Consider the following 24,920-nt stretch of genomic DNA (forward strand, 5'->3'; position numbering starts at 1 on the left):
AGTTAGTTTTAAATCAAAGAGGCACCATTCATTTTCACAATTAGGCAGACAGGTAAGTAGCAAGATCTTTGAACATGAAAGTCACTTCATTTTAGCAGAGCACGCAAGGTATCAAAAAAAGCACAAAGTTAAATATGTGGAAAAGGATTATCAAAGGAAAAGAGTAAGAAAAGCACTCAATATTTGGTGCCCTGGGACACAGTAATAGATAGGAAGAGGAGGAGGAAGAGCAGAGCAGACTAAAGTATCTCATCAAATGCTGCCCAGATTTGTTATAAAATTCTGACGTGCCCTGTCTTCCACGCTCAAACTCTAACTGACAACCACATCCTCATGTGAGTAGTCAGCAGTTAGTGGTCTAGGGTGGCCTTGTGTCCTACTTTACAGAGGGCAGGCCTCTATTTGGAGAGCTGTCTGGTTCAAATATAAAGAAAAATAAGAAGGGAGAGCAGGGGTCTTGAACTTGCTCATTAACTCTTGGTACTAGAACAGGAAACTGGGCAGGCACACAAGTCACCAGGTCACATTCTTTGCCACTATGGTGACATGTATTTCTATATATAGTAAAGCAATTATTACTAAATTTGTACCTGTATGTATAAATATATGCAAATCTTTGTTCTCTTTTCACCTTTTTTTCTGGTGATATGTAAGTTGCCACTCACGCATGAAGCAAGGTGCATAACCACCTCAGAAAGGGCCTTTTTGGTAGTGGCACCAGATTGTGGAACAACCTTCCGAGAGCAGTTCACTTGGCATTATCGCTGGTCTGTTCATCCAGGCCCTTTAAATAACTCAGTCTGCTCCTCTATGTCTTTAAATCTGTGTTTTGATTTTGAGGTTGTGGTGGGCTGTTTGTTTGTTTGTTTGTTTGTTTGATTTTAGGGTTTATGCTTTCTCTTGTGTTTAAATTATTTTTATGCTTATAAGTCATCCAGATACCTTTATGTTATACAGTGGCACGCAACTGTTGCAGAGGTATAAATAAAGGGGAAAAGAGGATGCTATGAACAGACATGAATCATTCCTAACAAACTGCTGCATGTATGTATATGTATGTAAAGCCAAGCTCTCTTTGCCAGAGAATAAAAAAAAAGACAGTGGTGGCTATCTTTGTGTATAAAATATTCCCATCTAGTTCCACCTCTGCGTGTAAATTGCAAGGACCACAATAGTGGGGGATCTAGTTGTTGTTAATATATTTGACAATAAGGATGAAATTATGCTCCTCTAGATGGCAGCCACAAGAGAATACGAAATTGGGTCCAAGTGACCTTATAACCCTGGAGCAGGTGCATACACGGATACAATGATGACAAGGTAAGGAACCAAGGCTTCAATCAAAAGGGCCTTTGGCACAAGTATAGGGCACTGTGGGGGAAATCAGAAGAGACTATTTTTGTAGCAGAAGTGCTGTTTAGAAGTACAGTGGTACCTCGGTTTTCAAATGTGATCTGTTCCGGAAGACTGTTTGAGTTCTGAAAATTTAGGAAACCAAAAACTCAATAGTTGACAGCTAGGCCTCAGGATCTTGCACTCAGCGGAAGCCGCGTTGCATGTTGACTTCTGAGGCGTGTTCGAAAACCGAAGCATTTACTTCCAGGTTTACAGCATTCGAAAACCGTAATGTTCGTCAATGGAGACGTTCGAAAACTGAGGTACCACTGTACTAAATTGTGACTGGAGTACTATTTTATGCTTCATAAAATAATGCTTCAGTTATGAATAAATGCATAGTTTATCTTGTGTGTGAGGGAAATGAGACTCTAGTTTGCCATCAAGGGTTGGTTTCACCTGTGCTGTCCCACCTCCAGCCCAAGGAACCTCCAGAAGGGAATTGCTGCCAGAAGCATTAGGTGTATGTGTATTTTAATCAGCTGAACAGAATGAAAGATTCTGAGTCATGAACTTAACAGGTCTTAGTTTATATTTTGGTTGCTTTTTTGTTAACACTGTTAATTTTGCTTTATAGATTATAAATGCTGTACTGACCTCTGACTTCTTTACAGTAGAATGTTGCACATGGAATTGGGAGGACTCCTCAAAAGCAGGTTAACTTAGATCCCAGGGGTTGCATTCAGAGATCCCAGGTTTTAATCAGAGGAGACCCTCTGAAATTAATGGACATAACTAAGCCATGTTCATCCATTTCAGTGGGTCTAAACTGAATAAATGTTAGTTGAATATTATTCCCTGACCTGTAGTAAGTCAGATGGAGAGTCAGACTTGTGTATGCAACCCATTCCAGTATGTGGCACATGGAAAGCAGGAAGCAATTTGCTCAGCCTATGCCACTTTCTTTGCATCTGGCTCCACCCCTGTGCTCCAGCCACTATTTGACACTTGGCTCTGATTGGTAGGCCATGGTGTTATAGTAAAAAAATTCCCAGTTTCTTTAGCTCTGTTTTCCCTCCTTTTGCAAGCATCCCTCTATCTCAGGAAAAGCAGCTCCCCCTTCCTTGGTCAGAGATGCAGGTTACAGCAGGAACTACTGCTGGGAAATATAGCTCCTAAACTCAGCATTCCCATTAAAGAGGGTTCTTGAACCATTTTAAGTTCAAATAAGTCTTTTGAGTCGGGGAGTGTTTTGTCTTTGTCCTGTAACCCGCCCTGTTTGACACACCAATGCTAGATGGAAGTCACAATGCTGGTTTTTATGAGGACATACAGTGCAATTAATTAACATAACTTGTGTACTATGGGGAGGTATCTGATTCAGACTTACTTACGGTAGACCCATTAGAGTCAGTAGGGTTAGCCATTACTAACCTAAGTCCATGGATTGAAAAGGGTCTTCTCTTAAGGATGATATAGTTGGATATTACCTTATATGATCCATGCCTATTGCTATCCTTTATTTCTCACTGAAATCTGTAAATAGGCACATAGATAGCATCCCAATTGAACTGAAGATTAATCATTTTTAGCCTTGTTCATCCTTAAAATACATATGAGAAGCAAGCAGGCCCTCATGACTGAGTGCATTTTAATTAGGAACAGAGCGAACATTTGTATATTCTTCATATTTGACACACAGCACCTGTACTTGTACTTGACTATTTATATCCAAGTACAAAAAAATCTCGTAAGAAGTAGTTCTGCAAAGGGTGCCATATTCCTCATTAAAATGCAGAAGGGTAGAGGCCAAATTTGAGTTGCATATATGTATTTTAAAGGAAGAATTGAGATAAAAATACATACCTGCCTTCAAATTTGAATCAGAGCACATGCTTTGTACTTTATTCACTTATTTCCACAATTTGTATCCTGCATTCCTAGACTTCAGGGCACTTGAAGTGGCTTAATTGTACCCAGGTACACAGAAACTCATAAGCACTGAATTACAGAAGGTCTAGCTGGAGTCTTCAATAGTTAGACTGTTATTGAAAGTAGCAGCAGCAAACTATGAGGTAGATAAATGCATTTTGAAAGAAAAACATGCATCAATGGTAAACCAAGATCAGTAGGCAAGATCAATCTACACTGCATGGGGAGAGGCGTATCCAGTGGAAAAAATGGGCAAAAATCCATGGAATCTAGTTCACACCTACATTTTTTCAGCAATTCAACACAGATACATATATAACACTCCCGACCAGCCATTTCTGCCTGTCACTGTAAATTCTGCCTGTGTTTCAAATGCTAGAAAACTTTCCTGGCTCTCACCCTCAGACAGAGTACCCTATTAGCCTGAATATAAGCCACACCCGAATATAAGCCACACTTTAAAAATTGGAGGGGGGAAAAGAAAAAAAGAAAAAATACGCAAATATAAGCTGCTCCCTACCTTGCTGGTCCTGGCTGCATACTGGGGGGGGGGGGGGAGCCGCGCAGTGTTGCTGACGGCCTTTCCCCTTCCTTGCTCTGTCTCCCTTCCCAGCCTTGGGCGAGAGGACAGGAGACTACGCATGGGGCGGGCGCGGCTTCGCCACGCTCCTGGTGCTCTTTGCCCCACGCTTCTGGCTGCATACTGTAAGGTCCCGAATTTAAGCCACACATTAACCTTTCATGGTCAGAATGGGGGGTGGAGATGAGGCTTATATTGAGGCCAATATGGTATTTGAATTCTCTGCTCTACGAAACCTGAAAGCTGTATTCAATAAATCAGTACATGGTCTCAACATTAGTTAAAAGAGGATACACAATTCGTAAGTCTATAAGCAGAGCTATAAGATTCATGACTAGCAGCACTTTCTTGATGGAGGATCTTGAGCTTTTCCCTTTGACTCTCCTTCCACCTCTGATTCAGCCAGCCCTGCTGATTGGTCAACTGCCTCCTTGGCTACCATGGAAACTTTGCCCTCAAGAGACTGACTCGGACAGCTCCACCTCCCTTTCTGTGATGTCCTACAAGAAAGGGGCAGGTGCCTCTTGCAAGTGGAGTGCTTGAGCTCTCCCCACCTCCAATCTCTGGACCCTATTCTGTCCAATCTTGCCAGCCCTGCCCTGCCCTGGCTTGCCCCCACAGGACCCATGAGAGGAAAAAGGGCATTTAAAGCTGGCATCCACACCAGCTTTAAAATGCCCCTTTTCTCTCATGGGTCCTGCGGGGCAAACCATTTGAACAAGATAGCAGCCATAACCAATCTATTAAAAAAAATTCTTTTTCATTTCTCAAACTTTTAAGGTTGTGAAACTTTCTAGCATGAGAGAAATGTTAATAGGAAGAACGCATTAATCCTCACAAGCTGGCTCACAAGTGAGTTATTTATAACACACTTCAATACACAGTTCCAGTGGTATTGTCTATTGTTTCATGACCAGGTGCAGGATATTCAAACAGAGCCAACATACTTACTTTAAAAGTCCTTCATGACTGCAGAATTAACTGTTGGCACAGATTCAGGGTCCCCCCCCCCTCATTCAGTAACACTGTGTGCATAAAAATTTCTGAAGTTTTTTCTACGCCCCCAGAGAGGGTAAACTCCCTTATCTTTATTATGAACCATTTACAGTGGTTTATCAGAAGGCTCACTCATATGTACACTTCTTAGGTGACTGATGTCATCTTGTGCAATCCCTTCTGTTTCACATGAAGTGGTTTCTGCTTCAAGTTACCCCTTCATGGCAGCTGCAGGACTTGCCACCACCTTCAGTTGAGCAATGTTCACATAGGGCAATTTCAAACAAACACTTTCACACATTACTGAATGAAGTCTTCATCATTTCAAAAATGCACATTAAGAATGGACCCTAAAGTAAGCTGTTCAAAGCATGCTGGATGAGAAAGGGTCCTGCCTAATCCAACTGCACCCCCACCCACTTCTATATGGGAAGGAGAATAGGGGGAAAGGAGTTTGCGAGAGAGATATCTCATCACCCCTCTAGTTTGCATCCCACTCTTTACAACGAAGCATGCAGACACTTTTGCTAGCTTGGTACCCCCTTCCCTACTGGAAAATGCAATGATTTTGATCATATTTGTTTAATTTAAGGAAACTGGAATGGGAAGAAGAAGTTGTTTGCATAAGCCACTGCCACCCACCCAAAAGGCCAGCCTTTTGCATGCTACTGCCAACTCCAATGTAGCTTTGTAGCACATTAAGGAAGGCAAAAGCTTTATCCTGACCTTGGCAGGGACTGCACACAAGTAGCTGACCTCCTGCTTCCTCTAAATGGCCCTCTTGGTTGCTTCAGCTCTGTCTTTATGTAAGCACTCTTCCATGAGACTTTGAAGGCCCAAGTTTCCTTATGGCAGGCATTTTAGCAAGCACAAATGAAAGCCTATGGAGCCTGCATTTCTGCAGCTTCCCTCCACCTTAGCACTTCTAAGGATCTCCGCCTGCATCTCAAAACAGGTAACTACACTAACCCACTCATACATCACATCTGCCTATGAACACTTGGCCTGCCTCTTCTACTTGCCTATGGCCTTTGCTTGCCACCCTGCAGCATCACCCCCTCTGCATCACAGGTCATGGCTAGAAATACCTTATCAAAATTCAGTCCATTGTGTGCTCCCTACAATGTCATCACCAATGAAACAGTGCACATGCACAAAAGTGCACACACAGAGATGCACATATGTGAAGAAATAGGAAGTCCACCATTAATTTCAGAGTCTGCATTCAGGAGTCTGAAAAAGTAGAAGTTTAATGGTGAAGCTGTGAGCAATCACTGTATTAATCTAGCATTTGTGGTTCTCTCTGTCCTAAATTAATGCAGTTTCCTGGGCATTTAAAAAGTCTCTCTCTCTCCTCTCTTTCGATTGAGCTGCTTAATTAATATACAATATCTGCACAAAAATACTAATTCTGAAAAAAGCTGCTGGATTTCCAAGCAGAGTATTAAGCTTCTCAGAAAAAAACAGCACATTCAAAACTTGTCCCGTAAAAGTTCCTTTTAGACAGAGCATAGAGCGCCTTCGTTTTTTGGGGTAGGGTAGTTTTGCCTAGAAAGAAACAGCAATAAATCCGCCACATTTTTATATCCTACCATACATTTTCAACATATATTGTATGTTTTATTAATTTGTTTAAATCCAGAGAAATTTAAGAGCTTGAAGTGAGCATCATTTCATAGAAATGGTCCTGTGAAACAGGTGTGTGAAACATTAGGCCCTCCAGACATTGTTGGATTCTTAACTCCCACTAGTCAATAGTCAGGGATGGTGGGAGTTGTAAGCCAACATTTAGAGGGCCACAGTTTTCCCATCTGTGCGTTAGATCAATGGGTTTTCCATACTATTTTATCACATTGACTTCTTTCAAGGAAAACATTGATAAACATTGATAACCTTAGTTTACAAATGAAATCAGTTCAGTACAAAATACAGGAAAATTAACACTGAGTGATGACCCATTCATCACACAGGCATTTGGTTGGCCACTGTGAGAACAGGATGCTGGACTAAATGGGTACCTTGCCTGATCCAGCAGGCTCTTCTTATGTCCCCACATTTTACCACACATCTGGCTCTGACATGTGGAAATTCTCTTTACTACTTGACTGGATGATACAGATGGTTAAGTAATGTCAAGGTGAAATCCCAGAGAAGTTTAATAACTTTTGATTTGATTGAGAGTTCTTCTCAATTCCAAGTCCTTTATCCAGAAGTTTTCCTCAATAAGCCTTCAATAGTAAGAGTGGAGAATTCTAACAAGTAGCTGCAGGAAAATGCCAGGTGATCTTTTCATTAAATTTCTGCAAAAGCCATATCCTCATATTTGGTTTCTCAATGCATGTCATAGGTCAGAGATTGAGAAGTCTGAACACCGAGTAATTTCTTTGTTCTTATTCTAATGCATTCTACAGCAAAAAACTGAAGCCACACCGTTATTGCTGGAACATTTTCATCAACCTCAAATCTTTTATCTGAAACTCAAGCCTAACCTCCTTGTTTGTTGGCCATTCCCCCCATCCAGGACCTGAATGAAAGTGGAAGGGCTCAAAGCTATACAATTTCAAGGTTACAATGGACTTTTCGAATAATTCCTTCATGCAGCAGGAAGTGAATTGATCCAAAGATGGCAAGCAGTGAAAAAAGGCTGCCACAGTTCATTGCGATTTTGGTCCTGATTTCAATGAATAGAGATCAGCACTGATCTAACAAGCTGCCTTCTTCCTCTTTTCCATACACACAGCAGATGTAGCGCTTCAGTCACACAAAAATCAATTTGCTGAAGCTGGACTTTATATTGAAAATAAAGGGAGAAACCAGAAATTTAGCTTCCAAAAAACCCCCACACATGCTCAATTCATTTTCAAAACAAACAAATTATTTTTGCATAACTCTTGGAGTTTTGGATACAGGTAGATCATACAACAAAAAGACAAGTGTGGCTACCTAGCAATCTGCTACCCAGTCCAGACCAGAGAGGGATGAAGGTTAGAAAGGGAGTGTAATGGAGTACTGCCAGAGCCACACACTAGCATGCATCCAAACTTAGCTCATACTCCCCAGGAGAGTAACCCCTGCTGTGTTGATGCCAGCTCCAATTGCAATTTTACACCTGCAATTATCCAAATTTCATAGCTCTCAATTCCAATGTCAGAAGAAACACTCTTGTGGGAAAGGGTGCTAAAACCACTTCTTCCTTTCATACAATTCTGTGCAAATCACCAAAGATATCAAAGATTTTTGCTGTTGACAGATGACATTTCAATAAACTTTCAATAACTCTTGGGTGTTTGGTGTGTCTGTCAGTGTCATGAACTCCCATCGCAAGACTATGTCACTCACTTATTCTCAGATGAGAATAAGGCTCTCACCCAGGATCTCCAACAACCAAAATGCAGAAAACATGTCTTTGTCTGTCTATAATGAGAAACCCATAAGACCCTATTTCCATTACTATTGCTTCTGAAACATATCCCTTACACATGAGCAACAGATGAAACAGATATTAAAGGTCAAGCAACCTTCATGAGATACAATGTACTCCTGGCCTCTCACACATTTCCCAAGAAGCATGAGTCTAGCAGAGAGGCCAAAATATCTACAGAAGTAAGCCTACAGGATGCTCCAACTGCAGCAGGAAGTGAGGTCAGAGAGATATAGCACTCTTAATTTAATATAAATGGTGCAACATCCTTACTTACTAGAGCACTGGAGCTGGACAGCTCCCCATGTTCAGCAATCCCCTCCACTTTCCCTTATAGATTATGAGACTGGCAAATTCTTCCTTTTTTCTTTCTGGACCCTGCTGCTTCTACCTTCAGCAAATAAGCTAACAGTTCTATGCATCCTCTGTCTGGAAGAATCAATTCCGGCCCCCTCCCTGCTACAGCACATCTTACTGGGTCTGACAAAGTCTGTCAATCCAGTATCCCTCTCTAAAAACCCTATTTGGCAAATATCTAAGCCTTGCATACAGCCCTTCTGGCCCATGATTCCATTTAGCAGTTGCATTGGCATTGGAGAAACAGTACTAATAAAAGAAAACTACAGAAAGTGCTACCTAGACAAGCAATTGCAATGTGGCACAAAGGCCCTATCCCTTTGTGGAGTGTTCCACCAATATGTTCTACATAATCTGTGTTCAGGTGTGGAAGATGATCAGGGACTGGCAAGGACTGGGCGTGCTGTATGAGCACACCTGAGGCCAGTCAAGCCTTCATGTGGGCATGATCTCACCCAGAATGTATGCCGATTATTGACATAATTTAAATTCGTAGGAAAGGAAGGCAGGGTGAGGGTCTTAATAGGCAGTTGATTCAGAATAAACAATACAGTCAATGCAGTGCATTGTATGCAAACAATGCATTGTATAAAAATTGTAGCATAAGAATATCTGGCAATTTCATATTCCGTGAGCAGTTATTGAATGGTAGCATCTACTGTAAATGTCACAGGGCAGTTGGCTGACCAGCAGTACTGCAGGTATCCCAGTGCAAACAACAGGTGTTCAGTGTAAAAGGTACATGGGATGACAAACAAAAGCAATGCAGAATCCTGTACAATTCACAAGCACTTCTTTGTTAAAGGGGGCGGAGGGACACAAAAGACTGAAAAGGTAAAATGATTCCAAGAAGCATCTGGCAAATATTTCACTGGCATCAATGCAGATTTTGTCAAGAACACCGGAGCCTGCTGGAAATAAGTCAAGTTGCTAAAGCTGTTGGAAAATGGATAAGAGAGAAGCTATTTATTGTGCAGGGGAATTCTGGACTGTGGATATGGTCCTGGAAGATTAGCTGCCTTCCTGGGCACTGCAACAACACCCATAAACTTGTCACAGAAATGTTTTGAAAGTGGCATGCTGATTCACTAACTCAGCAAACAGCTTTGCATTTTCTTTTCTTCTTTTTTTAAAAAACAGAATTACTTTTTTATTTTGTATTGGTTTACCTACCACTCATACTGGTTTAACAAGAACCATGGGTGGCTTAAAGGGCTGCATTCAGGCTACCAAGGGAGGAAGGACACAGAATCAAAACTAGGGGTGGGGATAATTCAGTTTATATTTAAAATAGAATCTATCAAATTAGCACTTTCCAAAACAATGTGAAAACTAAACCACAACCATCCTTCTAAATTCACATTCATCCAAATTTTGCAATGCACCTCTCCCCCCAAGCAATGTTTCCAAAAATATATTAGGGGAAAGTGTGCATAAAAATATTAATATGTACTATGTTATTATTTAAAAATAACATACAGAAATGCATAATTTTAGGAGAAATTATTTGCCAAAATGTGCACATTAGTCATATTTGCATATAAAGATGTGTTTATTAAGAGAAAATTGCACTAAAATAATGGGGGAGGGATGTAGGTATTTGTAAAAAAATAAAATTGCTGCAGAAGTGTGGGTAACTGAATTTAAGATTGGAAAAAGGAACAAATGAGAGAAACCAAAATGGCTAGATCCTTCCATCCTTAGTCAAAGCTTATGAAAAGTGGAAGTTTGCTTTGGTTTCCTAACATGATCAATCAGGGGCAGCCAGCATAGTGCTTTCCAGATGTTGCTCAATTCCAATTCCCATCAGCCCCAGCTAGCATGGCAAATGGTGAGGAATGATGGAAGCTGGAGTCCAGAAACACTACCACTGTGGTCCAGGAACTATCTGATGAGAAGTTACATATCCGTTCAAGCTGCATGATTGGAAGCAGGGGAATTCGTTTCCCCAGCACCAGCAACAACACCCAGGACTGTGCCAGGTGACTTGGAAACTACAACTAATCCAGAATTCGGCTGCCAGACTGTTTAAAAGTACAAAATTCCATTTTGAAGCCCAGAAGGTCTACCAGCTTGCAAGACCTGCCACCCTGCAATCAATCTGAATTTAACACCTTATTCTCCTTCCTCTGCCTTACTGAATTTCCTAACCAGTAAATTGGTTTGCTGTCTAGGGTACAGACATTCCTGCAGAGAAAGATAGCAGTTCAAATATCCTTCCCTTTCCCTTTCTCAATCAAGATCTTAATGACCACTATTGCTTGGAGGAGGTGTGGTTACCTACCTCAAGTGCCTGATGTCACAATTAGTTTCCAGCCCTATGCAGCCTTTTGCATTGGTGACATGGAGACCTGGTTATCCTGACTGCACTTATTGATTTCAATGGTGTGTATGCACTTGCAAAGAAATATTCTACTCTTTTAAACCAAGCAAAGCCCACAGCTTCAAATATTTCTTCCCATGTGCTTGTTTTAAGGTACCAAGGGAAGCTAACAAATAATGTTTTAGTGGTTGCAGCTATAAATAAATACTCAATCAAGTGAAGGGTCTGAATAGACAAGGGCAGAAAAGTGGTGAAGAACTCCAATCCTGCTCTCTTGTTTTTTTTTTGAATTTCACTTTGGTTAACGATGGCTTGGCACCAGCCCTCTCATCAGAGAGTTTTCTTCCACACACTTTCTTAGCTGTACAAGTTAGGAGGTGGACAGGAGGGGAAGCAGCAGAAGTCGGTAACTCTCTGGAAAGAGGACTTCTGAGCATGCCAACATGAACTGTGAAGTATAATGCATTGTGTGTGTATGTGATCTTTACTGATAATGACTCACTGACCCGAGAAAGTGTGGGAAAGGGGCATGGAGAGGATGGAAACTGACAGACAAAAGTAGCGGCAGCAGTGGAAGAGCTTCCCAGTCATGACTCCGAAGAGTAGAGATTTGAAAGACAGTACCAGCACAATATGTATGTAGGCACAGGTGCATGGGTCCAAATGTCTTTCTACATTCACTCTTACACACATATCCAAATACATACTGCATAAAACCAGACAGTTGGAGAAGACCATATCTCTAAGCAGAGCACAGGAGCATTACAAGAAGGTGTCTGCTGGGGAATCACCTTCAGTTGACTCCAGCAAGCTAGTCAAGTCAAATGCTGGGAACAAAGGTACAGAGTAAGCAAATCAACCATGTACAAGATCAACCATGTACGAACTGGCAAAGGCTAAAGCGCAATTTTTTGTTGTGCTTTATCCTCTCTATTTTATTTCATAATAGAATGTCTTCCAAACTGTAGCAAAAAAAAGAAAAAAGGAAGGAGGGGAGAGGAAGAGAGTGCTTCAGAGACTGGCAATGCCAAGAACACAATCATGTCGACAGCCGCCCCACACATTTGTTACTGCATTCTCAGCACAAGTGTCGGAATGAATATCTGCAGTGTAAAAATTCAGCCCATTAGTTCCTGCAGCTTGTTAGCATATTTTAATACTGCGTTCACAGCTTTCTATTTCCATCAAGGTGTTACTAGGTGCCAGACTCTGTATTCACAAACTCTGCGGATACTATCCCTGTGTCCTTTTATTCTGGATCTGATGGGGAGGGGGAAGGGTGAAAAAGGCAATCCAGAAGGCAGAAAAGAACAGGCAACAGGTATTAGCAGATATGGGGATGAAAGGGACACGAAGCACACATGCCTTGTGCTTTTTGCTTCGGTGCTGCTCTGTCACATGCAAAATGAATTTTTCACATCTCTCAAGCAAACTGTCCAAAACTAGCTGCCAGGGCATCTCAGAACTAGTTTGTATGTGGCCAAGAAGAACACAAAAAGGAGATGTTGGGTGCTTTGTGAACATGTTCACTGATCTATGGTACCTGGTATCCAACCAGTCCTTTGATTCTAGTTTTTCTGTCTTCTTTTGCATCAGGCAAAAGTCTTGTTCAGCACATAGCAGGTGGCAAAAAGGTTGGTGGTTGGTGGAGGAGAAGCAAAGGGTGTCACAGGAAACGGCACACACTGTCAGCAATATAAAGAAACAGACACCAACTTCTAGTGAAGATTTCAATTACCGGTATACACCTTTGCTGTGTGCATGTCATCAGGTTATTCACTCCAGTTGGTGGAAACCACAGAAGAGAAGAGGGCTCTTGCACTCGGGTCCTGCTTGTGGGTTTCTCACAGGAATCTTGCTGGCCACTGATATCAAATGTAAAATGCTAGAAAACATTTAACTCAGAAGTAGATGTTCACAGATGTATGGGTACGAATAACATAAGGTTTTAGGTCTGGTATGCAGTTATACACATATTTGCGCTCCTAACCTTGGCTGGGGTTAAGTGGATCATTTTTTTTTATTATTTTCACAGTCTCCAATAAGCTTAAAAGTGGGTGTCAAGGGCCAATTTAGCATATGTGAATTTAGAATACAAGAGACAAAATGAAAATTAGATGGCTAAGCTGACTATATTTTAAGAAAGAGTAAATACATCCTCTACCTAACTGTCATGTTACCACATATTAACCAATGGGTCCCATTTTTCAGGACCACATCAGAAATTTTTTAACTTGAGTTAAACTGAGTTTGAATAGTTATGACCAAAAATATTAGAAAATCAGCATTTTCACATCCAAGAATTAAATTGGTTCATTATTTAAAACAAATATCATTGCTTAATATTTCACAAAACAGAAATTTAGAAAAAAGGATTAAAGCGGCAGAGGTTTAGAAGGGTTTATAATTCCTGATTTTATATTTGGATTTTGCACAAATATGCTAATAACCCATCCTAACTTTTCACAAATGAAAACGTGTCTAAGGCAGCAGAAGAAGGAGTGCTGCCTGTCATGCTTTGCCCCTTGAACTGAATGAGCGATGTGCAGCAGCATGGCTTGGTGAGTTGTGCACAATACACTAACTTTGCTAGTTACTGGTTTCTGTGTGTCCCACTTTCAAAATGTCATTTAAAAAAAGATGCTTAACAAAAGAACACAGTATGTTCTAGCATCTGCTATGTGATTTTATAAAAATGCTTTCTTAAGTGGGAACATGGAAAAAAAGAACCACATTCTCCAAGCTTTGGTCTACAAACTTAAGGGGAGATAGGCAAATCTTCATAGGTGTAGGAAGGGAAGCTATGGATTAATGACATATCCCTTAATATTGCAAGATTATCTTAATAGGCACTATAACTGCAGCTCTTTTCAAAGCCTACCTGGCAATGCTGGGCACTGAACCTCAGTTTTTATGCATGAAAAGCATGTGCTCTGCTAAGAGCTATAGATCCTCTTTGCATTCCCAATAAAGGACTCATTCCTGGAAGTAGGCAAGAGGGAGAGAGCTCATCATGAGCCCCAAAGGCTTTTGGGAGTCACTGATATGAACATTTGATAAGATGATGTATTTTGTCCTTGCCATGATGTCTAACGAGAAGGAAAAAATAAATAACAACAACAACAGTTCTCTCTCATTTTTGTAATTATTTTTGAATTTTGTAACAATTCTTTATATGTGTGTGAGTGTAAAAAACAAATTGCAGAGATGCAGTTACATGTAGCAAAGTTTAAGATGAGTCTATATAACCCAACCACATCAAGGAGGGACAATTCTAAAAAATTTAAATACATATACAGTGGTACCTTGGGTTAAGTACTTAATTCATTCCGGAGGTCCATTCTTAACCTGAAGCACCACTTTAGCTAATGGGGCCTCCTGCAGCTGCTGCGCCACCGGAGCACGATTTCTGTTCTCATCCTGAAGCAAAGTTCTTAACCCGAGGTACTATTTCTGGGTTAGTGGAGTCTGTAACCTGAAGCGCATGTAATCTGAAGCGTATGTAACCTGAGGTACCACTGTATAGCAAAGTCTGCTTGCTTATCTTATCTTAAGAATCCACATAAAAGTGAGCTTTTGTTCCATTTCCTCTTCCATTTGTTCTCGTTTTACTTCCTGCTATTTTTCTGCACATGGCCTTTGGTAGAGATGATCATAAACTTTGAAGGTTCCTCAAACTTTTTGCTCCTTCCTCATCCATATACTCAGAAAGGAGTTTAGAAATAAACAGATTGTGTTCAGTACTATATAAGTTAGTGCTATAAATGTGGAAATGTAACTGCTTCTGCTTTGCTGCTTTTAAGTACTTTGGAGAAGGGAGTGGTGAATGATTACCAAAAAATAAAGAAACAAGGCACAAGAAATCACCAACAATTGTAAATTTCACTAGTCCTCTTTAATGTACAGCTTAAATTGTGAACTGCAGGTATCTGACAATTCACAGAATTTTTAAAGCTTGGTAGAGGTCAAGGAAGACCATCTTTTGGTGAAAACTACAAGCATAAGGCGTGGCTGAATTAGTACACACTCCTCATGTGGATGTGTGCAGCACGCATGCCTTTGCTAGATGTGAAGATCTGCAGTTCAGAAACCCAGAAATGTTATATAATATTGAACAGTGAAAAGAAAGGGGTTGAAAGAAGATCACAACTGCCACACAAAACTGCCCAAACTGGCGCAGTCCAAAATAATAATTGCACATGCACCAATAACATGCTTCCACAGAAAATCTCCACAGAATATAGGTACAAGCCCTTTGACTGCTGGGGCTCAAAGTTTGGGTGGCTGAAGGAAGCTAGCTATCAGCCACTTGCTTCTCTTCAGTCCAGCACATGTCGCCCCCAATGGGTTAAGGGGAGAAGAAATGGGGCAACTTGTTCATTCTGTTCCACACTTTAGTCCCACAAAAATCACCACAGCTAAAACTCTTGGGACTTCAGGGTTGAAAGCAGGCAGCTTGCCTACATTTTCTGAGTCCTAAAACCGGTGCTTTTTTCCTGGGGGCACGGAGGGGGATGCATACCCCTTTGTGAATCTAAGTTTGGCTTCATTGAGGGGCAGTATTTCAATATGAGTAGGGAAATGAGAGTATCCCTAAGCATTTTTATTTAGAAAAAAAGCACTGCCTAAAACTAAACAAGTTCCCATAAGGAGAAAGCTCAGTCACACTCCAGCATTGAACCTTGCAGAGAGGGTTTAGGAATTTTGAGCAGCTGTTGGGGTGCAACATCAGTCTGCATATGCCCAGTCAAGGAATTTGTAATGGAGGGCAAGAATCACTTCTCTTTGCCATCTTTCTCTTCTACAAATGCCTCATGGGTCTTTTGTATTTTGTATCTGGCAACCTCAAGTGTACACTGAGCAAAAATTGCATGCATACATACTTAGATAAACACACACACAGAGGGAGGTAGTTTAAAATATGTATTCTAGAACAGTCATCTGGAAACATATTCTGCGTCAGAAAAAGGTTTGGGTTTTTTAAATTAAAAACGCAAGCCATGTATTATGGGGGAGTATCACAAATATATCTTCAGAATTAAAAAAATGAATCAACAAATGATGCATCATGATGTCTTTATATAAATTTATAGAATGACTCTGAAATGCTGTGTGTAGTTCCGATGACTCATTTTCCAAAAGAATATTACAATTCTGGAAAACAACCAAAATGATCAAGGGACAGAGAACTTTTGCCACCAAACAGAGGAAAAAGCTATATCATTCTGTTGTATAATTGTGCCATAAGCAACAATGCCACTGTTTTGAGGTAAGACTCTGGTGCCTTTAAACTCTGTAAAACAGGCAGAAATTCTACAGGTGACATTTCCTGCCAACTCCATGGCAGGAAAAGGGCTCGCCTTCTGAACTTCTACTGTCTGTCATGCATTGATTAAGAGCACATGATACATTGCACAGGATATATTGATATAAATGGAACACCAGGGAAGTATGCAGAAATTGCCACAAAGCTGCAGAGGCAATTTCTCTTACATCTAACTATGGGGAAAATACAGTTCAAAACTTGCCACTTCTGCATCATCAGCAGATAAAGCACACATTTCTGCTGTTTAATTAACCAAGTTCTACTCCTCCAACTTGTTTTTGTACAGAAATACAATAGCTGCTCCATTGGAAAGAAGGTTGCCATCTGGCTGCCTCAGTGCTACTCAGTGAGAAATATAGAACTGTCCTATATTAAAATGAATTGCATATGTAGAAGAGCAGAAGCCACTAGCATCTCTAAGTGGGGGAAAGATAATTCTCTTATTGCAAATTTGTAACAGAAATGCTTTCTGTTTGGTCAAGCTCTGCCTTTGCTCCTATTTAGATTTCCTATTTGGAGAAAGCTACTTGAGTCTCTTCATTTTACACTGGGCCTGATCTGTCTCAGTTACGATATCCGTATACACACATGCGCTGCACCTTCCAGTTTATAGCTCAGTTACTCAGGCCCAACCTAAGTGAGAAAACAGGGAGCTGTGACTGGTAGTGTGTCTTTCTACTTTGGCAAAAAGCACTGATGGACAGGAGAGTTAACCCTTCCTCCCTGTATCATTTTCTCAGCGGAAGCCTCCCCTTCTGCCTCCATTTCTATTTGCTGTTAGAAAAATGAGAGCAAAGTTTGGCCTAACAGGATAGTGATTTTCACTGAGAAAGCCTGAGTGCAGGTTGTAAGGATCAACTTTCCAAATCCTGACACTGCAGCAGTCCCAAACCAGATTGCCACTTGCCAAAACATAAAAGAGGCAGGTGATTTGCGATTGGTTTCAATCAAGAATCTCTTGAAGCCTTTATATAGGCCACAAGCCTCATAACAACTGGCAAATTCGTTCAGATTGTTAGCATGAATTACCCAGACCCATTTATCATACATACTTGCTGAATAATTAGCAGGTGCAGACGGCATGGAATGGTGCTGGAGTGCTGCAAGGGTGGCCAAATACTAGCCATTGTTAAAGGCCCTTAAGATTTACATCACTCGACAAAATTACTTTACCTTTTGGCTAACATCTCGTACGTGGTTGCTAAGGTAACAAAGGTAACCAAAGAGGAATGTGCATGAATTTTGTGGTCAAATTATGTCATTTTTCTCTCTGCTGCTACCTCTTTTGCACCCATGAATCCAATCATTCTAAATCCTTTGAGATGAATCAGTTGAAATCAAGGGTTATAAAAGCATACAACACCGCCTTATCCTTTATTCTCTCTCTCTAAAGCCTAGTAATAGACAAGTTTCAATTGAAATCACGATTGACCTGTTATCAGTAACAGGGGGCCTTTTCTCAGGTCTGGTGAAGCATAATCTGCATTGATTGTTATCTGATTAGAGGAGAATGCAGTCCTACTTCCCCCCAGTTACTTAAACCAACATCTCACTGTTCGTCCTTAGAGACCACAGCTTCACTCAGGCAGAGAGTGTCTAGACAGTATTCATGATCCATCTGTCTGGCACAGCCAGGCTGATGGCAAACTCTATTAGAACTGGAATATTTCTCTCTCTCTGCTCTCTCTCTCTCTCTCTCTTTTCTCTCTCTCCTCCTCCCCAGATTCTTTCCCTTTGTGAAGCAGTAATCTGACACTGAAAATTACTATCATTGTTGCAATTCTCAAAATAGCAGTGCCAGACTTTCATTAACATCTATTCTAGACTACTAAATATTTAAATAAATGGACGAGCCACTCCTGATGTGGGACAGCCCCAGCACACCTGGAAGAAGAAATAAACTAAATAAATTTCAAAAATAAGAATGAAAATCAGTTCTTGAGATCAGCTTCACATGCTACCATTTACCTATACGGAAATAATCTTGAGAGGATTGTAAACATATACAAGTCTATTGTGATGCGATATAAGGACCTCCACTGGGCAGCTGGGGCATGCGGAGGCTGTGTAATTCATGGATTTGTAGCAAAACAAACCCTCACCTTAACAAACTCTAATTGTCCCACGTATTGAAGAATAAAAAAGTATTCCTTAAATTCTGGGCCCCCATATTACACAAGTTTCCAGCTACACAGTGTACACTGGGGTGAGAAACCTTTTTCAACCTGCAGACTACATTATCTCATGAGCACTCTTCCAAGCAGGGTGTGTGATGGAAGACATTGGCTGCCAGGGGCAAAAGTGTGCCAAACAACATATGTAATCCTTACTTTTGTGCAGTAGGCTACATTCAAGCCACACAAAAGCAGGAGGTTTTTATGCCTCCTACACCTACACCTGCACACACATCTCTGTGATAAATTCTCCATCCAGGCAACCAAGAGAGAGGATCACATTCCAGCCTGGCAAAAGCAAGTGGAGCAAGGCCAGTGAGGAATGTGTCCCTGTGTTAAGGAGTGTGGCCTGAGGCCCAAACAGAGAGGCCTACAGGGTCGCATTTGGCCTCTGAGCCTGAGGTTCTCCACAAGACAATAGTAACACATCAATTTTCTAACTGCTGTTAACCTTTCAATATTTGAAACAGATAATATGGTTGTTTCTCAAACAAGTATACCATTTAGTATCTAAACAAAACAGTAGGACTGGATGGAGTCCAATAAATCAGCTGTCCACAGGTGAACAGTTAGTCTCTCCAACGTTGTTGTTGTTGCTATGCAGAATGCTGCTATTGAGTCTCCTCCACTGTTTTCTCTGGGTGGTTCATTTTATTCTCTCCAAGTCGTCTCACCATCTTTACTCTCAATCATGTCTCCTCAGAAAATCCTCACAGAGGCCACAAGTTACCCTATATGGCTTTTGTTAATTTATGATTTTGCATCCTAATCATTCACACACAGGACAGAACAAACCGCTGGAGCATGACAGCCAGTGTGGTACAGTGTTAGAGTGCTGGGACCTGGGAGACCACGGTTCAAATCCCCACTCAGCCATGAAGCTCACTGGGTGACCTTGGACTAATCACTCACTTTCAGCCTAACTTACTTCACAGGGGTATGTGAGGATAAAATGCGTAGGAGGAGAAACTATGGACACTACCTCAAGTTCCTTGGAGGGAAGATGGGATATAAATGCAATAACTACTACTACTACTCATGGTCTGAAGACATCCATGTGCATATCAGAGCTCCCCTAATCACAAGAATTCCATAGACCGACACAAGTTCTTAATTTTACAAAGAAATGTATTAGCTGTATTCCTGCCCACAGATACATGGCTGTAAGTCATAACTGAGTTGTGTGATCTTTATGGGTATCAAAAGCATTTCAGGGTTGTACATCGCATATGATGAGTACCATGTGATTCACTGGAACAGGGTCACAAAATAAGATTAATGCCAACATTGCAAGCGTTTAATACACCAGGTCTGATGTTTGGAACAAGTATGTTACTGTGTCAGCTCTGCCCACCCCCACCCCACCCCCCCAAAAAAATTATCATGCGGCTGCAGCAACTCTGCCATGAGGGAAAGTCACAACATTTCAGGCTTTTTAGTGCAGAGAAACTGCAAGCAAGGGGACAAAACGATAGAGGTGCATACAATTTGTACATGGTGTGGGGGGAAACGAATAGGCAGAAGTTTCTCCCCTTTTCTCAGAATTCAGGACCATCCAGTGAATGTTGGAAGATTCAGGACACAGGGAAAAAAATACTTCTCAGTACAGAAAATGTTAAGCTATGTAATCCACCCTGATTGTCACCTACTTGGATGGTGGAATAAGAAAAATCCACATAGAAGAAGGCTATAAATGGTATATACTCAAAGTTGCCATATATTTCCTCTAGCGTCAGAGGCAATATGTCTCTGGATATCAGTTGTTGAAAACCAAGTGGGGAAAGTGCTGCTGCAGTCAGCTCCTGCTTTCAGGCTTCACATAGGCATCTGGTCAGTAACTGTGAGCTCAGGATGCTGAAGTAGATGAGCCTTTGATCTGATGCAGCACATCTCTTTTTGTGTTCTTTTGCATGGCAAATAAGTAAAACAAAGGCTAAAATCCTGATATAGGTTCCTCCCATTCTCTTTTCAATTGTTCAGCAAGTCACTATACTATTCTAGGACTGCATATATTTAAATTAGTTAACATTTTAAATCAACAATGTCCTTTATCTTCTCTTTGGAAGGTGGAAACCCATGCTACAAATTATCAGTCTAGCTATCCAGCTATAACTCTCTGGCCTTAATAAGTGGTTTGCCTGTTCATCTAATTCTAAGAAGAATAAAATTTCAGTGCATGCTACCTCAAATGGATGCAGAATATTCCATAGAGACTATTTTAGTATAAAGTCACACAGCACACCATATGGCCACATTTTATGGATGTATGTGAGCACATATCTTATTCACCAAAGCATTCCCACTGTAAATCAGCAGAGGAACTGATGAGCTCCCAGTACTGAAAGCATACAAATTAACTTTGCACACCTGAGCAGTCCCAGTGCAGCAAAGGTGCAAAGATTTCTTGCAGGATTATCGCCTCGGGCTGTAATATCATCGAAGACAGAACATGCAATCTGACAGTAAACTGACTAAAATGGAGTTTGCAATCCTTTAGAGTTCACAATCCTCTGATTAAATATTTTTTTCAGGGTGCAAATATTCTTCAAGTTACTTATAGAATAGTTTCATCGTAAATTTGTACTTTTTTCCTTCTCACCCACACTCTGCATGCCATGACCTAAAATAGAAAGTAAATGTATGCTTCCTACAGTGGACAATTATGAAAAGGAGCTATAAAACTATATTGACATATTTGTTTTCTTTGCATTCAAGCTGTGAAGAATATTGACTGTGTCTCTTTGCCCCTAATAGTTTATGGCATTATGAATAGATCTTACCAATTATATCGAAATACTGAGCATGGCAACTATAAAAGCATAATGTACCAACACTTATAAGGAGGTATATGATGATAAATCTTTACCACTTCTGTCAGCAGAGTATTTGGTTGTTAAGCATGTCCTCCTCAACCCAGCCCAGGATAGATCTAATGCAAAAGTACAGAACGTTGCAATCAAAGTAACTAACACAACACATTAATTAAATGTACAGCTGAGTGCCCAGCACTTATCTTTGCTAGTAATTTAAAACTGTTGCCCAAGTTGTGATTGCTGCACCTGGCCTAACACTATCAAAATTTGGAGCCTAATAAAAATCTGGAGCATAACAAATCAAGAGCCTCTTCCTACACGAAATATAGTGCCCTGTACAATCAGGATCCAATAATACAGAGCATACATGTAACTGTTTTTTAAAGGAGCTGGAATCTTACAGTGCACTGTTTGGTGGGAAGAGGGAAGCAGAGGAGATTCAATCCAGCCCTCTTCTGAACAGCTGATAGCAAGATTAGAGGTTCCTTTTATTTTTAAAGGGTTCAGTGGAAGTAGCTAGAGATGCTTGATAAATTCGATTTCTGAGAATTCTGATGTGAACTGAGCTGGTATGCACCTCCCAGTCTTCAGAACTGACATTTCTTTGAACTTTGTGATACAGTTCCTTGAAAAGTAAATAAATCGTGATGCAGTTCTCAGCTCACAGAAACATACACTAAAAATGCGTATTATGAGATAATATATGTTTAGAAATGCAATAAGAAAAAACACACATATTAAATGCACATTTTGTAATAAAATATGCCTTCAAGGTGTCTTCTAAAGGTTTTATAGTTACTTATCTCCCTGACATCTGGTTGGAGGGTGTTCCACAGGAACGGCGCCACTATCAAGAAGGCCCTCTGCCTGGTTCCCTGTAACTTCACTTCTCACAGTGAAGGAACTGCCAAAAGGCCCCTTGGGGTTTAAGATCTGAAGCTTAAACTAGCAGACCTGCCATTATTACACACAGCATTGCCCTTAGTATTGCTATCTATCAGAAATGTAAGCTGACACATTTTTTTCTCTGAGGCCCCAAAAAACTTGCTTAAATATTTTATCAGAGAACCCTTTCAACTAAGTACACTTAAGAAATCTTATAAATGAAAATATGCCTAAAATATGTACAGATTTCATATAATCATAATATTGTAGAGTTGGCACATCTAGTCAAACAGCCTGCAATCCAGGAATCTTTTGCTCAATGTGACCCTGAGATTAAGAGTCTCATGCTCTACCCACCAAGCCATCAGAATGCACAGACCTCCAACTTTAAAACTTCAAATGTGGTCATTTGTAACCAAATCAAACCTTGTTCTGTTATCTTTCTTTCATTTGCTACATTAATCTTGTTGTAGGGACTCATTTTTCCACCCTAAACCCTGTTGGGTCCATTCCTGGTACCAGATCTTGGCTAAGAAGGAAAGTACCAAGAGCAACTGTCTGTGGGAAGATTTAGAAGTCCCTCCCAGGCTCTAAAAATGGGACCATAAATTTATATGTGCTTGGGGAAGACCCTGCAGCAATCAAGTGCAGTTTGGTTCTAAATAATTTTCATATAAAATGCTTTCAGTGTTGATAAGTGCAATTTATTGTGCTCTGCACAGTTCAGTCAGAAATATGATTTTGTTATACAACAACAGACATAGACCAGCTTTAGTAAGATTGTAGGTAAGAGAACAGGCGAAGAACCCTGCTGGATCTGACCAAAGGCCTAACTAATCCAGCATCCTGTTTTCCACACTGGCCAACTAGATGCCTACAGGAAGCCCAATAAGCATAATAGCCCTCTCCCTCCGCAATAGGCAATTCTAAAGCAAGCTGCCTCTGCTCTTGGTGGCAACTTATGTGGAGTCGTTTTGAGTCACACCTAATGGTAGCATCTTGGTAGCACTGGCAAATTTAATATTTGTAACTACATCATGTCTGTCCTTCCTAAGGCTAGTTGTTGTTCTTTACAGCATAATTTTTACAACTGATTTTCCCTTAGAAACCAACAAACAACCTGTCATTTTGAGTAACTAAAATAGGACATTAACAGGGAAGTTTGTGTATGTGCTCTGACAGAACAAGCATTCAATAAAACCTTTTTGTGGCGGTCTCTCTCTCTCTCTCTACGAGGTTTGGTATGTTTGTTTTTGTTTGTTTGTTTGTTTTTCCATCAATATTTTCTTTCTGTAACCAATACATATTGTTAAGTATGAGTTCTGTAAGTATGAGTTCTATAAATACTTGCCATTCAATAGCCTGTCCTTCATTTTTGAGACACTGAACAAATCTGGGGAGGGGGCCTGAAATGGGCAAGCCTTTAGTGGCAGTTAAATTGGTTACCTTAACCTGGAAGAAACAGAATGTTCAAACTAGGAATTTTGTCACATTGATTCTGACTTTTTTGAGCTCCCAATACAAACTGGCAATGACAAAATGGTTGGGTCAACATGCCCTTTACCAGTGCTGGGTCACTGGCAAATCCCAATCCTTCTGCCTTCTGCTAAAAGGCAATAAAATCTTAGCCATTTGTCATGACTCAGGTGCATATCTATGCCCAATACCCAATATTTATTCTCTCAGGAAATCACACACTTTTTAAGATGTCAGAAGCCAGTTCAGTTTGATAGGCTGCCCATCTTCGGTGACATGTTGAAATGTCCATAGTAACCCATCTTCTGCTCCAAAGAACAGGTCATGCTACAAAACTAGTCACATGACAGACTTAACTTGGAGCAAAGGCATTATCTGTAGATCAAAGAATGCAACAACTTAAATCAACTGTGTTTATGAAGCCAGCACAGCATATAAGATGCACATACTAAAGTAAAACCACAGAATGTCATAGGTTGTTTTTTTTCATAAATGCATTTATGAAGAAACCCCTCCAAAATTCACAGGATAAAACACATGTTGAAAGCCTTCCCTTTAAAACCACTACTGAATGCAGCTAATTTATATTCTATCTGAAAGCACATATTTTATGGCTGCATTATAGTAACCAAATACCTCTGAATCACATGAAAATACTAGTTTCATACTATCATACTACACTATTAAGAAATATGTGTTTCTCGGTTATAAAAGCTGGATTCAAAAAGATTATCCTTCTGAAATATAGCCAAATAATATTTAATTCGGAAGTCCATTAATAAGGATATCAAATGCACACCAGTTACCTTGTCAGCTGGAATATTTCCCATTTTTATACATCCCATCCAATTCTATCTCAACCTAGAAGCAGTTTAAAGCATCTTCAGCACATATATAACAGAACAAAAAAACATATGAGTCTCAATACGGGCAGACTGTACATATTGCTTTCTCTGTTTTAAAAGGAACAGCTTTATCTCCCCCCAGCAAACAGTACAAAGGGCCAGTCTAATATTATTTTCTTTCTGGGCCAGGAGACTTCACTGTAGCTCATGTATATAGCAACTTGCCATGTGGATCCTCAGGATCACGCTGGATCATTCTGGAGGACTCCATCATTGGAGAGCTGATAGCAATGTTTCCCAGCCATGCAACAGGCAGAAGTATAGTGTCCATATGAAGTACCGCTCAATTCTGCCTTTAGAAGAACAATTCTCGCACATCTGGCTGACTTATAAAACAGCAGGTGCCGTGAGAAACACTCAAGCTCTAAGGAAGCGCATTATAGAGAGAAATGCAAAG

The 24,920-nt window shown here is 40.5% G+C and overlaps 1 protein-coding gene across 7 annotated transcripts in view; it reads right to left on the bottom strand.

The window, feature by feature from the left end:
- The window catches only part of LDLRAD4 (low density lipoprotein receptor class A domain containing 4), a 279,454-nt gene that overhangs the window by 128,473 nt on the left and 126,061 nt on the right, over positions 1-24,920 (bottom strand). The window lies entirely within an intron of this gene.

The sequence above is a fragment of the Podarcis filfolensis genome (genome assembly GCF_964270895.1).
Source record: "Podarcis filfolensis genome assembly, chromosome: 7".
NCBI classification, from domain to species: Eukaryota; Metazoa; Chordata; class Lepidosauria; order Squamata; family Lacertidae; genus Podarcis; species Podarcis filfolensis.